We start from the raw sequence: 13,001 nt of genomic DNA on the forward strand, positions 1-13,001 counted from the left end.
AGAAAGAATATTATACTTGACTGCTGCCCTTCTGCTGCAGTCTGCTAATCATTCACAACTCACTTGTTCCACAAAGCTCTTTATCAGGACTGGTAACTTGGTCTGTCTAGGGTGCTACGGTACATAGGCTTGGGTGCGGTACAGTCTGCTGTTCTGTAAGGACCGCTATCGGTCCACAATACATAGGGTTGCCGTGCACTACTGCTGACCGCTGCCCTATACTGCAGCAGTCCTTCATTGGTATAGGGACTGACGTACAGTCTGCTAATCACTAACACACAACCTGCTTGGTCCACAAAAGTTCTTATAAGGACTGGTAACTTGGTATAGGGTGCTACGGTACATAGGCCTGAGTGCGTTACAGTCTGCTGTTCTGTAAGGACCGCTATCGGTCCACAATACATAGGGTTGCCGTGCACTACTGCTGACCGCTGCCCTATACTGCAGCAGTCCTTCAGCGGTATAGGGACTGACGCACAGTCTGCTAAACACTAACACACAACCTGCTTGGTCCACAAAAGTTTTTATAAGGACTGGTAACTTGGTATAGGGTGCTACGGTACATAGGCCTGAGTGCAGTACAGTCTGCTGTTCTGTAAGGACCGCTATCGGTCCACAATACATAGGGTTGCCGTGCACTACTGCTGACCGCTGCCCTATACTGCAGCAGTCCTTCATTGGTATAGGGACTGACGTACAGTCTGCTAATCACTAACACACAACCTGCTTGGTCCACAAAAGTTCTTATAAGGACTGGTAACTTGGTATAGGGTGCTACGGTACATAGGCCTGAGTGCGTTACAGTCTGCTGTTCTGTAAGGACCGCTATCGGTCCACAATACATAGGGTTGACGTGCACCACTGCTGACCGCTGCCCTATACTGCAGCAGTCCTTCAGCGGTATAGGGACTGACGTACAGTCTGCTAAACACTAATACACAACCTGCTTGGTCCACAAAAGTTCTTATAAGGACTGGTAACTTGGTATAGGGTGCTACGGTACATAGGCTTGAGTGCGGTACAGTCTGCTGTTCTGTAAGGACCGCTATCGGTCCACAATAGATAGGGTTGACGTGCACCACTGCTGACCGCTGCCCTATACTGCAGCAGTCCTTCAGCGGTATAGGGACTGACGCACAGTCTGCTAAACACTAACACACAACCTGCTTGGTCCACAAAAGTTTTTATAAGGACTGGTAACTTGGTATAGGGTGCTACGGTACATAGGCCTGAGTGCGTTACAGTCTGCTGTTCTGTAAGGACCGCTATCGGTCCACAATACATAGGGTTGCCGTGCACTACTGCTGACCGCTGCCCTATACTGCAGCAGTCCTTCATTGGTATAGGGACTGACGTACAGTCTGCTAATCACTAACACACAACCTGCTTGGTCCACAAAAGTTCTTATAAGGACTGGTAACTTGGTATAGGGTGCTACGGTACATAGGCCTGAGTGCGTTACAGTCTGCTGTTCTGTAAGGACCGCTATCGGTCCACAATACATAGGGTTGACGTGCACCACTGCTGACCGCTGCCCTATACTGCAGCAGTCCTTCAGCGGTATAGGGACTGACGTACAGTCTGCTAAACACTAATACACAACCTGCTTGGTCCACAAAAGTTCTTATAAGGACTGGTAACTTGGTATAGGGTGCTACGGTACATAGGCTTGAGTGCGGTACAGTCTGCTGTTCTGTAAGGACCGCTATCGGTCCACAATACATAGGGTTGCCGTGCACTACTGCTGACCGCTGCCCTATACTGCAGCAGTCCTTCATTGGTATAGGGACTGACGTACAGTCTGCTAATCACTAACACACAACCTGCTTGTTCCACAAAAGTTCTTATAAGGACTGGTAACTTGGTATAGGGTGCTACGGTACATAGGCTTGAGTGCGGTACAGTCTGCTGTTCTGTAAGGACCGCTATCGGTCCACAATAGATAGGGTTGACGTGCACCACTGCTGACCGCTGCCCTATACTGCAGCAGTCCTTCAGCGGTATAGGGACTGACGTACAGTCTGCTAAACACTAATACACAACCTGCTTGGTCCACAAAAGTTCTTATAAGGACTGGTAACTTGGTATAGGGTGCTACGGTACATAGGCTTGAGTGCGGTACAGTCTGCTGTTCTGTAAGGACCGCTATCGGTCCACAATAGATAGGGTTGACGTGCACCACTGCTGACCGCTGCCCTATACTGCAGCAGTCCTTCAGCGGTATAGGGACTGACGTACAGTCTGCTAAACACTAATACACAACCTGCTTGGTCCACAAAAGTTCTTATAAGGACTGGTAACTTGGTATAGGGTGCTACGGTACATAGGCTTGAGTGCGGTACAGTCTGCTGTTCTGTAAGGACCGCTATCGGTCCACAATAGATAGGGTTGACGTGCACCACTGCTGACCGCTGCCCTATACTGCAGCAGTCCTTCAGCGGTATAGGGACTGACGTACAGTCTGCTAAACACTAATACACAACCTGCTTGGTCCACAAAAGTTCTTATAAGGACTGGTAACTTGGTATAGGGTGCTACGGTACATAGGCTTGAGTGCGGTACAGTCTGCTGTTCTGTAAGGACCGCTATAGGTCCACAATAGATAGGGTTGACGTGCACCACTGCTGACCGCTCACCTATACTGCAGCAGTCCTTCAGCGGTATAGGGACTAAGAGTTTTGTCACAGGGTCATTTAAAAAATGACATGCAGAGGAAGAGGCAGGCCCTTCCGCAGGGGTGGTAGGGGTAGGGCAGGAGCAACAGGCTTGAGCCAAAGTGGGAAGTTGCAGAAGGTGCGTTCAATTACTTTAAAGGATGCACCAGACTTGGTTGAGTGGCTCGCTCAGCCTTACTCTTCTGCACCCTCCTCATCCTCTCGATCTGCACCCTCTTCTTCACTCTCTGCTATGTGCACCCCCAAAGACACTACCACCAACAACACGACCACCACCACCACCACCACATACCTTCCGCTTGAGTCACTGGAATTATTTTCCGATCCATATCAAGAGGACATTTCTGATGCGCAGCCACTCTTGGTATTGGATCAGGAAGAGGAGGTAGCAACAAGCGCTACTCAGCAGTCTGACGCCAGTACCCAGATCAGCCCAAGGAGGAGGTTGGTCCCCGGTGTTGCTGCCTACTCTACTTATAGCGGTGGGGAAGGTGACGTTGATGATGACGTGTCTAGTGATGTCACGTGGGTGCCCACAAGAGAGGAAGAGGAGGGGAGTTCAGAGGGAGATATGGACCAGCAGATAGGGAGGAGAAGCAGCAATGACTTACATTGCACAGCAGGGACAAAGCAGACTGCAAATGTATCAGGAGCGAGTCATCGACCATGTACGGTCACATCTGGCGCTCCCAGGACACCGGCACATGGCTCCGCAGTGTGGGCTTTTTTTAACGTGTCCGCTGCTGACAATAGCGTTGCCATCTGCAATCTTTGCAGTCAACGCGTTAGTCGCGGTAAGCCCAATACTCACCTAGGGACGACCGCCTTAAGAAGGCACATGAGCAGCCATCACCGAGCCCAGTGGGAGCAACGGAACACACAAAGCCACACTGCAGGCTCTCACCGTCCAGCCTCGTCTTCTACTTCTCCTTCTCCTCTCTCCTCACAATTGTCCTCCACTCCACCTTCCATCACGCCAAGCTCACATTTTTCTGCAAAAAGGCAGGCTTCCGTGGGCCTAATGTTTGAGCGTAAAAAAATGATGACGCCGGATAACCCTCTTGCCCAACGGTTGGCGGCTGGCTTGTCAGAACTCATAGCCCGCCAACTACTGCCATATAAACTGGTGGACTCGGAGGCCTTTCGCAAATTTGTGGCCATTGGAACACCACAATGGAAGGTCCCAGGAAGGAAGTATTTCTCAGAGAAGGGCATCCCAGAGCTATATGGCCATGTTCAGCGGCAAGTGAATGTATCTCTGGCACACAGTGTCGGTGCCAAGATACATCTGACCACAGACACGTGGTCTAGCAAACACGGGCAGGGAAGGTATATCAGTTTTACTGCCCACTGGGTGAACCTTCTGACGGCCGTCAAGCATGTAACCCGTGGCACCCGTGTAGATTTGGTTTTACCGCCACGGATTGCATGCAGGCCTGACTCTTCTTCTCCTCCTCCTACTCCATCCTCCTCCCTCTCCTCCTCAGCTGCCTCCTCCTTTTCCGCTGCTAGCGTCTCTTCCACTGCACCGCCCAAGCTCCCCAGAACCTATTCCACATGCCAGGTGAGACGTTGCCATGCCGTGCTGCGTCTGTTGTGCCTGGAAGCAAAGAGCCACACTGGCCCGGCACTCCTTTCAGCTTTGCGTTCACAGGCAGATGAGTGGCTAACACCGCTCAATTTGACAGTTGGTAAAGTGGTGTGTGACAACGGTGCCAATCTGCTTAGCGCATTGAAACAGGGCAAAATCACGCACGTGCCGTGCATGGCACACGTCTTAAACTTGGTCGTGCAGCGATTCCTTGTCAAATACCCTGGGGTCCAGGACATCTTGCGGCAGGCAAGGAAAATCTCGGCCCATTTCAGAAGATCTTACACGGCCATGGCTCGCCTTGCTGACATTCAGCGGCGACACCATCTGCCGGTCAGACGTCTTATTTGCGATTGCCCGACGCGATGGAACTCAACCTTCTATATGCTTGATAGGCTGCTCCAGCAGAAACGTGCAGTTAACGTCTACCTGTATGAACTCTGCGAAAGAAACGGTTCTGGGGAGCTGGGTTTTTTTTCACCGCGCCAGTGGCTGCTCATGCGCGACACATGCAGACTTCTGCGGCCATTTGAGGAGATCACCAAACTGGTCAGTCGCAGCCATGGCGCCATCAGTGACATGGTACCTTATGCCTTCTTTCTGGAGCGTGCATTGCGTCGTGTCATTGATCAGGCTGTGGAGGAGCAGGAGCGGGAAGATGAGGAAGTCGCAATGCTGGATGAATTCCCAGGGGGGGCTACTCTATCTGAGACAAGTCAACAACAGGAGTCTGATGAGGAGTCAGAGGAGGATGGTGCCGGGGCGGATGAGCAGGAGCAAGAAGAGCATGCTTTAAACCTTTCTGGGATCCCTGTTGTGCGAGGATGGGGAGAGGAGAATGAAGAGGACGACATTATCCTGGATGATGAGCAGGAGCCAGGCCACCACACCGCTTCCACTTTAGTGCAAATGGGGGCCTTCATGCTCCAGTGTTTTAATAGGGACCCCCGTATAAAAAGCATGAGGGTCAAGGACCAGTACTGGGTGGCAACGTACTTAGACCCCCGGTACAAACACAAAATGGCGGAAATGTTACCGCCGTCGCAGAGGGCTGTCAGAATGCAGCACTTCCAGGCCTTGCTTCGAGAAATGCTGCATTCTGCTTTTGCGTGCGCTGGCAGAGGAGCAATTCCCACTCCCAGAGAAGGATTTGCGGGTACCAATCCAACAGCGCCTGCAAGAAGAGGCCGGTTTGAAGATGTGTTGGTGACTTCGGATATGAGGTCATTCTTTCAGCCGACCCATCGACAGGTGTCATCCGGATCCAGCATCAGGGAACGCCTAGACCGTCAGGTGTCCGACTACATTGGGTTAACGGCCGATGTGGACGCTCTGAGGAGTGATGAACCCCTAGACTACTGGGTGGGCAGGCTTGACCTCTGGCCAGAGCTTGCCCAATTTGCAATCGAACTGTTGGCTTGCCCCTCATCCAGTGTCCTGTCCGAAAGGACGTTCAGCGCAGCAGGGGGGATTGTGACCGATAAGCGTACTCGCCTAGCTCACCACAGTGTTAACTACCTCACATTTCTAAAAATGAATGAGGCATGGATCTCGGAGGAATTCAACACATGTGATCAGTAGACCATGTATATGTCTATAAACAATTTTTGGAATCAAGCACACAGACCTTCTTAATTCATTTGGCTCACTTCCCTGACCCAAAAAAGCACACCGTACTATATGCCCCTACCCTCCTCTTTGAAGAGGTTGAGCGGTGTCATATTTCTACTGGGGCTGCTTATTATGAGGGGTTCCCACCATCCCTGTGCTGTGCTGACTTCCTCCTGGGTGTTCTTATTATGAGGGGCTCCCACCATCCCTGTGCTGTGCTGACTTCCTCCTGGGGGTTCTTATTATGAGGGGATCACACCATCCCTGTGCTGTGCTGACTTCCTCCTGGGGCTGCTTACGGTGCTGCTGTCAGCGCTGTATGTCACGGAGCTGCTGTCAGCGCTGTATGTCACGGAGCTGCTGTCAGCGCTGTATGTCACGGAGCTGCTGTCAGCGCTGTATGTCACGGAGCTGCTGTCAGCGCTGTATGTCACGGAGCTGCTGTCAGCGCTGTATGTCACGGAGCTGCTGTCAGCGCTGTATGTCACGGAGCTGCTGTCAGCGCTGTATGTCACGGAGCTGCTGTCAGCGCTGTATGTCACGGAGCTGCTGTCAGCGCTGTATGTCACGGAGCTGCTGTCAGCGCTGTATGTCACGGAGCTGCTGTCAGCGCTGTATGTCACGGAGCTGCTGTCAGCGCTGTATGTCACGGTGCTGCTGTCAGCGCTGTATGTCACGGAGCTGCTGTCAGCGCTGTATGTCACGGAGCTGCTGTCAGTGCTGTATGTCACGGAGCTGCTGTCAGCGCTGTATGTCACGGAGCTGCTGTCAGCGCTGTATGTCACGGAGCTGCTGTCAGCGCTGTATGTCACGGTGCTGCTGTCAGCGCTGTATGTCACGGAGCTGCTGTCAGCGCTGTATGTCACGGAGCTGCTGTCAGCGCTGTATGTCACGGAGCTGCTGTCAGCGCTGTATGTCACGGAGCTGCTGTCAGCGCTGTATGTCACGGAGCTGCTGTCAGCGCTGTATGTCACGGTGCTGCTGTCAGCGCTGTATGTCACGGAGCTGCTGTCAGCGCTGTATGTCACGGAGCTGCTGTCAGTGCTGTATGTCACGGAGCTGCTGTCAGCGCTGTATGTCACGGAGCTGCTGTCAGCGCTGTATGTCACGGAGCTGCTGTCAGCGCTGTATGTCACGGTGCTGCTGTCAGCGCTGTATGTCACGGAGCTGCTGTCAGCGCTGTATGTCACGGAGCTGCTGTCAGCGCTGTATGTCACGGAGCTGCTGTCAGCGCTGTATGTCACGGAGCTGCTGTCAGCGCTGTATGTCACGGTGCTGATGTCAGTGCTCTGTATTACGGTGCTGCTGTCAGTGCTCTGTATCTCCTGCACCCTCTTGTTTGCCTACCCTGGTCCCTGACCTTCCCTCTCCTCCATTGCCTTCATTAGCTCCATAGTCCTGAATTGTCAGAACAATTTCCCAAATAAAAAAAAAATGCTTGTAGTTATCGATCCCAAATTCACCTCATACATGTATTATGCTATTGTCCAGGTGGTGGGACTACGTGCTACCCCCTAATAATTACCCCGTGGCCGCAAATTCGACCTAAAGGTTTGCGAAATTCGCCTCCCATTGAAGTCAATGGAGCCCGCGGCGAACGGTCGTTTTCGCGAACGTTTGTGTCCGTTCGCGTTTCGCGTTCGCGAAACGTCCCGTCGGAAGTTCGTCCATCACTATTTGTTACCCAGTCCATCTTTGTATGCTTTTTTCTGAGTGTTGCTTCTTATCTGCTGTAACAATTCAAGTCCTCTTGCTATGCTATGTTTTAGGCATTCAGGCATTTTTTTTGTTTTACTGACCTAAATGCAGCCCATTGTTTTTAACGGGCTTGTGTACACAGGTGTGTAAACTTGTGCTGTGTATAGATCAATAAAATAAATACAAAAGTCTGTGTTGGTGGACAGTATTTTACATACAAATACACGCATACATGTGTATAACACAACCAAGATCAAGAAGTGCTGAAAAATATACAAGTTTAATATATAGCCCATCCTCATGTTTTAATCAAAAATCTGAATTGTGCGAGGTATAAATTAAGATCCGCTTAATAGTTTTTATGCAGGAATACATTTTCAGCCGCAAATATGATTTTCAGACATCAGTACCTTATGCAAGTACACGTAGTTGTTTACGTAAAGAAAAATTCCAGCTTTTAAATTTCTCTCACCTACCTCTCCCTTCTTTCCTTTAAAGTGGTTGTATACCCTCTGTGAGTGGCCGGAGCCGTGATATCATCACTCCCGCGCATGCGCGCGGGAGATTTCTTCCCAGCAGGGTCCAGCGTCTGCCGGACCTTCCGCCGAGAATCCCCTGTGCGCATGCGCAGCTGCAGTCAGTGGCGCATTGCGAGGGGAATATCTCCCAAACCGTACAGGTTTAGGAGATATTTTTTTCACCTACAGGTAAGCCTTATTATAGGCTTTCCTGTAGGTAAAAGTACCAAAATTGACTATACATCCACTTTAATGGTTCTCACCACTCTTAAAAAAATACCTTTGTTTAGAAGCGTCTTAGGGCGAGTCCAGAGTTGTTCCTCTTTAGTGTAGTAAAAAAACCTGCCTCTTTTTAGCACTTCTGCATCTTTGCTATAAAAATGGAATTCAACTCTAAAGCTTCAGTTTAATACAGGGAACCTCAAAGTGATATAAATATAAATTGAAGAAATTGAATTTTATTCCCCATCTCTTAAACCTATACTCTTGTAGTAATGTTGATGAGCTCCTGCTTCGGACTTGTCCTGGATCCTAAACAAACCCCAGCTCCAGCTACTTCAGCTGTTATTGCTCTATCTCCAAAACTGCTTTAATTATTTTGCTACAGCATCATCTCTCATTTTTATTAATTCAACTTCTCCATGAGTAGTAGAAAGCTTTAGCATTTGAAACTGAAAATTGTAAGCCAGAGTTACCCTTTACCTTATGTTAAAGGGTAACTCCACTTTTATTAGAAACTGATATCTTACATGTAAATGCTACAAAAACCTGTTTGTTAGTAAAAAAGGCTTTTCGTAGTTCAATCAGTATCTGGCTACGAACTGTCAAAAACAATCAAATGTGGGTATTTGTTATTGGACATTTGTGTACACTGTTGGTGTAGTGACCACATCCCAGAAAAATAGGCACTCTGGTGTTTTAGGTAATCTTTCTCTTGTTACAGCTCTGGAGCTGATCTAGACTAAAGTTTTGAAAGGATGGGAGAACCACACCAGCTAGTATAGACCTTTTAAAAGATTTTTATTTTGTAACAGCCGACGTATTTCAGGGGCCCAGCACTGCTCCTTCATCAGGGCTAAAAGCTAGACAATAGAGAAAATATTAAGATTCCTTGAAATGTATTAAAAGCTATAAATAAATATATAAAAAGTATAAAAGTACAAATACAGTACCTTAATGCATTATTAATATATAAAAGTGCACTATATCTAACTGACACAGGGAATATTGCATTTTTTCAGCAAAAATGCAGAGAAGTATCAAGAAATTGAAGGTATCACGATCTTTAACCAACTCAATTGCACGGCAATCAAGATTTAAGCAATTAGAGATTTTAAAAACACAGTTGATCTAAAGGTTAGATCATTTTAACCGCTTGCCGACCGACTCATGTCGCTATATGTCGGCAGAATCGCTCTGCTGGGCGAAACCCCGTATGGGTACGTTGTGTCCTTTAAGAGCTGCCGGCCAAGCGTGATCGTGGGCATGAGAGCCAGCACGGGAATTTGTGTGTATAAACACAAATTCCTGTTCTGTCAGGGGAGAGGAGACATATCATTTTGTTCCTACTAAGTAGGAACAACGATATGTCTCCTTCCCAGTAAGTCCTATCCCCATACAGTTAGAACACTTCTAGGAACACGCATTTAACCCCTTGATTCCCCCCTAGTGTTAACCCCTTCCCTACCAGTGACATTTACACAGTAATCAGTGCATTTTTATAGCTCTGATCGTTGTATAAATGTCAATGGTCCCAAAAATGTGTCAAAAGTGTCCAAACTGTCTGCCGCAATGTCGCAGTACTGCTAAAAATCACAGATCACCAAAAAAGAAAAAATATTAATAAAAATGCCATAAATATTTCCCATAATTTGTAGATGCAATAACTTTTAGCAAACCAATCAATATACACTTATTGTGATTTTTTTTAACCAAAATGATGTAGAAGAATATATTGGCCTAAACTGATGAAGAAATTAATTTTTTTAAACATTTTTGGGGATATTTATTATAGCAAAAAGTAAAAAATTATGTTTTTTTCAATATTTTCAAAATTGTCACTTTTTTGTTTATAGCGCAAAAAAATAAAAGGTGATCAAATACCACCAAAAGAAACCTCTGTTTATGGGAAAAAAAGGGCGCAAATTTTGTTTGGGTACTGCACTGCATGACCGCGCAATTGTCAGTTAAAGTGACGCAGTGCCAAATTGTAAAAAGTACGTTGGCCAGGAAGGGGGTAAAATCTTCCGGGGCTGAAGTGGTTAAAGGATAACTTAATTTGGCATACTTTAATAGAACAGCAATACACTGGAGAAGAAGGCCTTCTTTGTGGAGCCAGAAAAAACATGACAAGACCAAGACTTAGCATGGGTGACATTGTCACATTTTTATTCAGGACAGGAGCAGTTTTTCTGTTGCAAAATATGCTGATCAGCATTGTTTAATCTTCAGCTCTGTCCTCCGGAGCTCTGCCCCATTATGATTTTAGTTACTCTCCAGCTCTAGAGTTTGCCCAAAAAATTACCATTAAGTCATTTGCAGGCCCTTGTCTGCCCTTACTCTTTTGCTAAACTGGTCATTGCTATCAACGTCTTCACATCCACTCTAATCTCTTTTTGTCCATGTCTGCTAATCCTGCACATTATCTATTACTAGGCATATGAAGCACAATCCTTTGATTTCTATGTCGGGTGATTCTTCAGTCTGCAGCAAAATTACGTAGTGGCAGCTGTGAGATTTGGTTATGCTTCATACATTGGTGTTAAATCTGCACATTTAGAGATTGTTTTACTAGATGTGAAGTGGAAAAGTAAAATGAACCTGGGTCTAATATACTAAAATATAAAGCTAGTTGAATTATTTTTATTATATATGATTTATATAGTGCCAACAGTTTACGCAGCGCTTTAAAATATAAAGGAGGACAGCACAAGTACAATAGCGTTCAATACAGAAGGTATAGGAGGGCCCTACTGATGGAGCTTACAATCTAGCTTCTGTGTTTAGGCATCCCATAATATTACTTTGAGGAAATGTTTTTTTATAACAAACATTTTCATTCAGTTTTTTTTTATTACAGTGTAAATGTTTTATCAAAATGTTTTAAATTAGGCCCCTTTCACACGGGTGCCTCCGTGAAGTGAGATCTGCTTGCTCAGCAGAGGATCTCTCCGCTGATCCCCACTGAGCCGGCAGATGACAGGTCTATGGCCGCTCTGCTATGCAGAGGAAATCGGATAAAATTGGACTACCGATGCCATCAGATCCACCAGATGGATTGGGAATAGGTCATCCATACATCCATCCATATGTTTTTGGTGGGCAGGTTTGGATGGCGGCAGGTGTCAGCAGACATCCTCTGCTCCATAGAAGAGACTTGCGGGTCTGATCAGGTGGAAGGGTCCTTATACTAACAAAGACAAATCTACAAAAGATTGTATGATAAATCATATACAGTGTATAAAGAGTGTCATCTAAAGGGATACTGTATGTAAACCTGTGCAAGCCTCACAGAGATAAAGTTATAGGAATAACATAGGTTGAAGTCTCTTCATTTAGTTTTTAGCAGCAGAATAGCTGGCCCCACCTGCAATCCAGCAAATTTGCTCAGGTTCAATTCTATGGGGTGGTCATTGAATACTGTCTGAAATTTGCAAAACTCCAATTTATCAGCCAACCCCATTGAAGTCTATGGGTGACATATCTTGATACAAAATTCTGGTCTTTTTCGATTTTTCCACGCGACCTAGTCTTGCTGAAGAAGATGTGGGATCAGCTCCTTCTTGGCCTGGACCTGATGAGTTACCAGAAATTTCTACCCAGTGTGGCTGCTATCCCCTAGACTTACGAACTGAGACACAGCATAACACAGTTTAGCCTAGGAGGTAGCACACTGTATGCTTTGTTTTTTTTTTCTGGTTCCAAAGATGAGGACAAAGAGGAAGTTGGGGTACAGGTGACTGCACTGTCACCATTGGACAAGACACATGGCGGCACCACCAGCTTCAAGGGTGGAACTTGTCATGCATCCTTCCTAGCCACCAGACGATTTCCCCACTGTGCCATGTATTATATGTAGGGTCACTACCAATGCTTATTGGGGTGTCATTGCCAATGATCTTAAGTTTGGCCAGATAAAGCAAAAAATATTGGACATTCAGATTGCCCAACCTCTTCTTAACATCCGTCATTTTTGCCCGCTGTTGCTGCACTTCCACCAAGAAATCGGGGAACAATTAGATGCGTGTGTTGTCCACGGCGAGATAAGCTGCTGTTCTAGCTTTATTTATAATCACATCTCTGTCCTTGTAATTATGGAGCTTGACTAGGAATAGCCAGGGTGGAGGGCCTGATGGAAAAGGCCTCGTCGGGACATGGTGCGCTCATTTAACCACGAACATGGGGGAGAAGGTGTCTCTCCCAAAAGTGGTGATGAGCCTGGTTTCAACAAAGTTGACAGGATTTTTTCCTTCTGCTCGTTTAGGGACCCGCACTTTATTTCAGTGGAGACGGTTCTCAAGATCCTCCAATCCAGCAGCGTTTGCCGATGATACGAATTGGATATAGCGCACAACATGCTGCAGGGGTGGCCACTCATCCTCAATAGTGCTAATTCGACCTTCCAGGGCTGTAATACGGTCCTTGAGTTTTTGCATATCCTGGCAAACTAACGCAAACTCATCTTTCATTCCTTTAACCTCCCCTGCAATAGAGGAATTCCTAACTGTTACAGCAGAAAATATTTCTCTCAGGGTAGGCTCAGGGTCTGCTTCAGGAGACTGTGAAGCAGGGAGCAAGCGAGTAGTGTGGAGCTGAGAACTCACATCAGAGGTACTGGCAGCAGGCTCAGGAGGGAGTAAAACGTTCTCCATGTCCCTAGGGTCCAGTTTAGTATCACTAGCATCGGCA

The sequence above is a fragment of the Lithobates pipiens genome, unplaced genomic scaffold (assembly GCF_037356315.1).
Source record: "Lithobates pipiens isolate NorthernLeopardFrog02 unplaced genomic scaffold, aLitPip1_a1.2 Scaffold_13, whole genome shotgun sequence".
Lineage (NCBI taxonomy): Eukaryota > Metazoa > Chordata > Amphibia > Anura > Ranidae > Lithobates > Lithobates pipiens.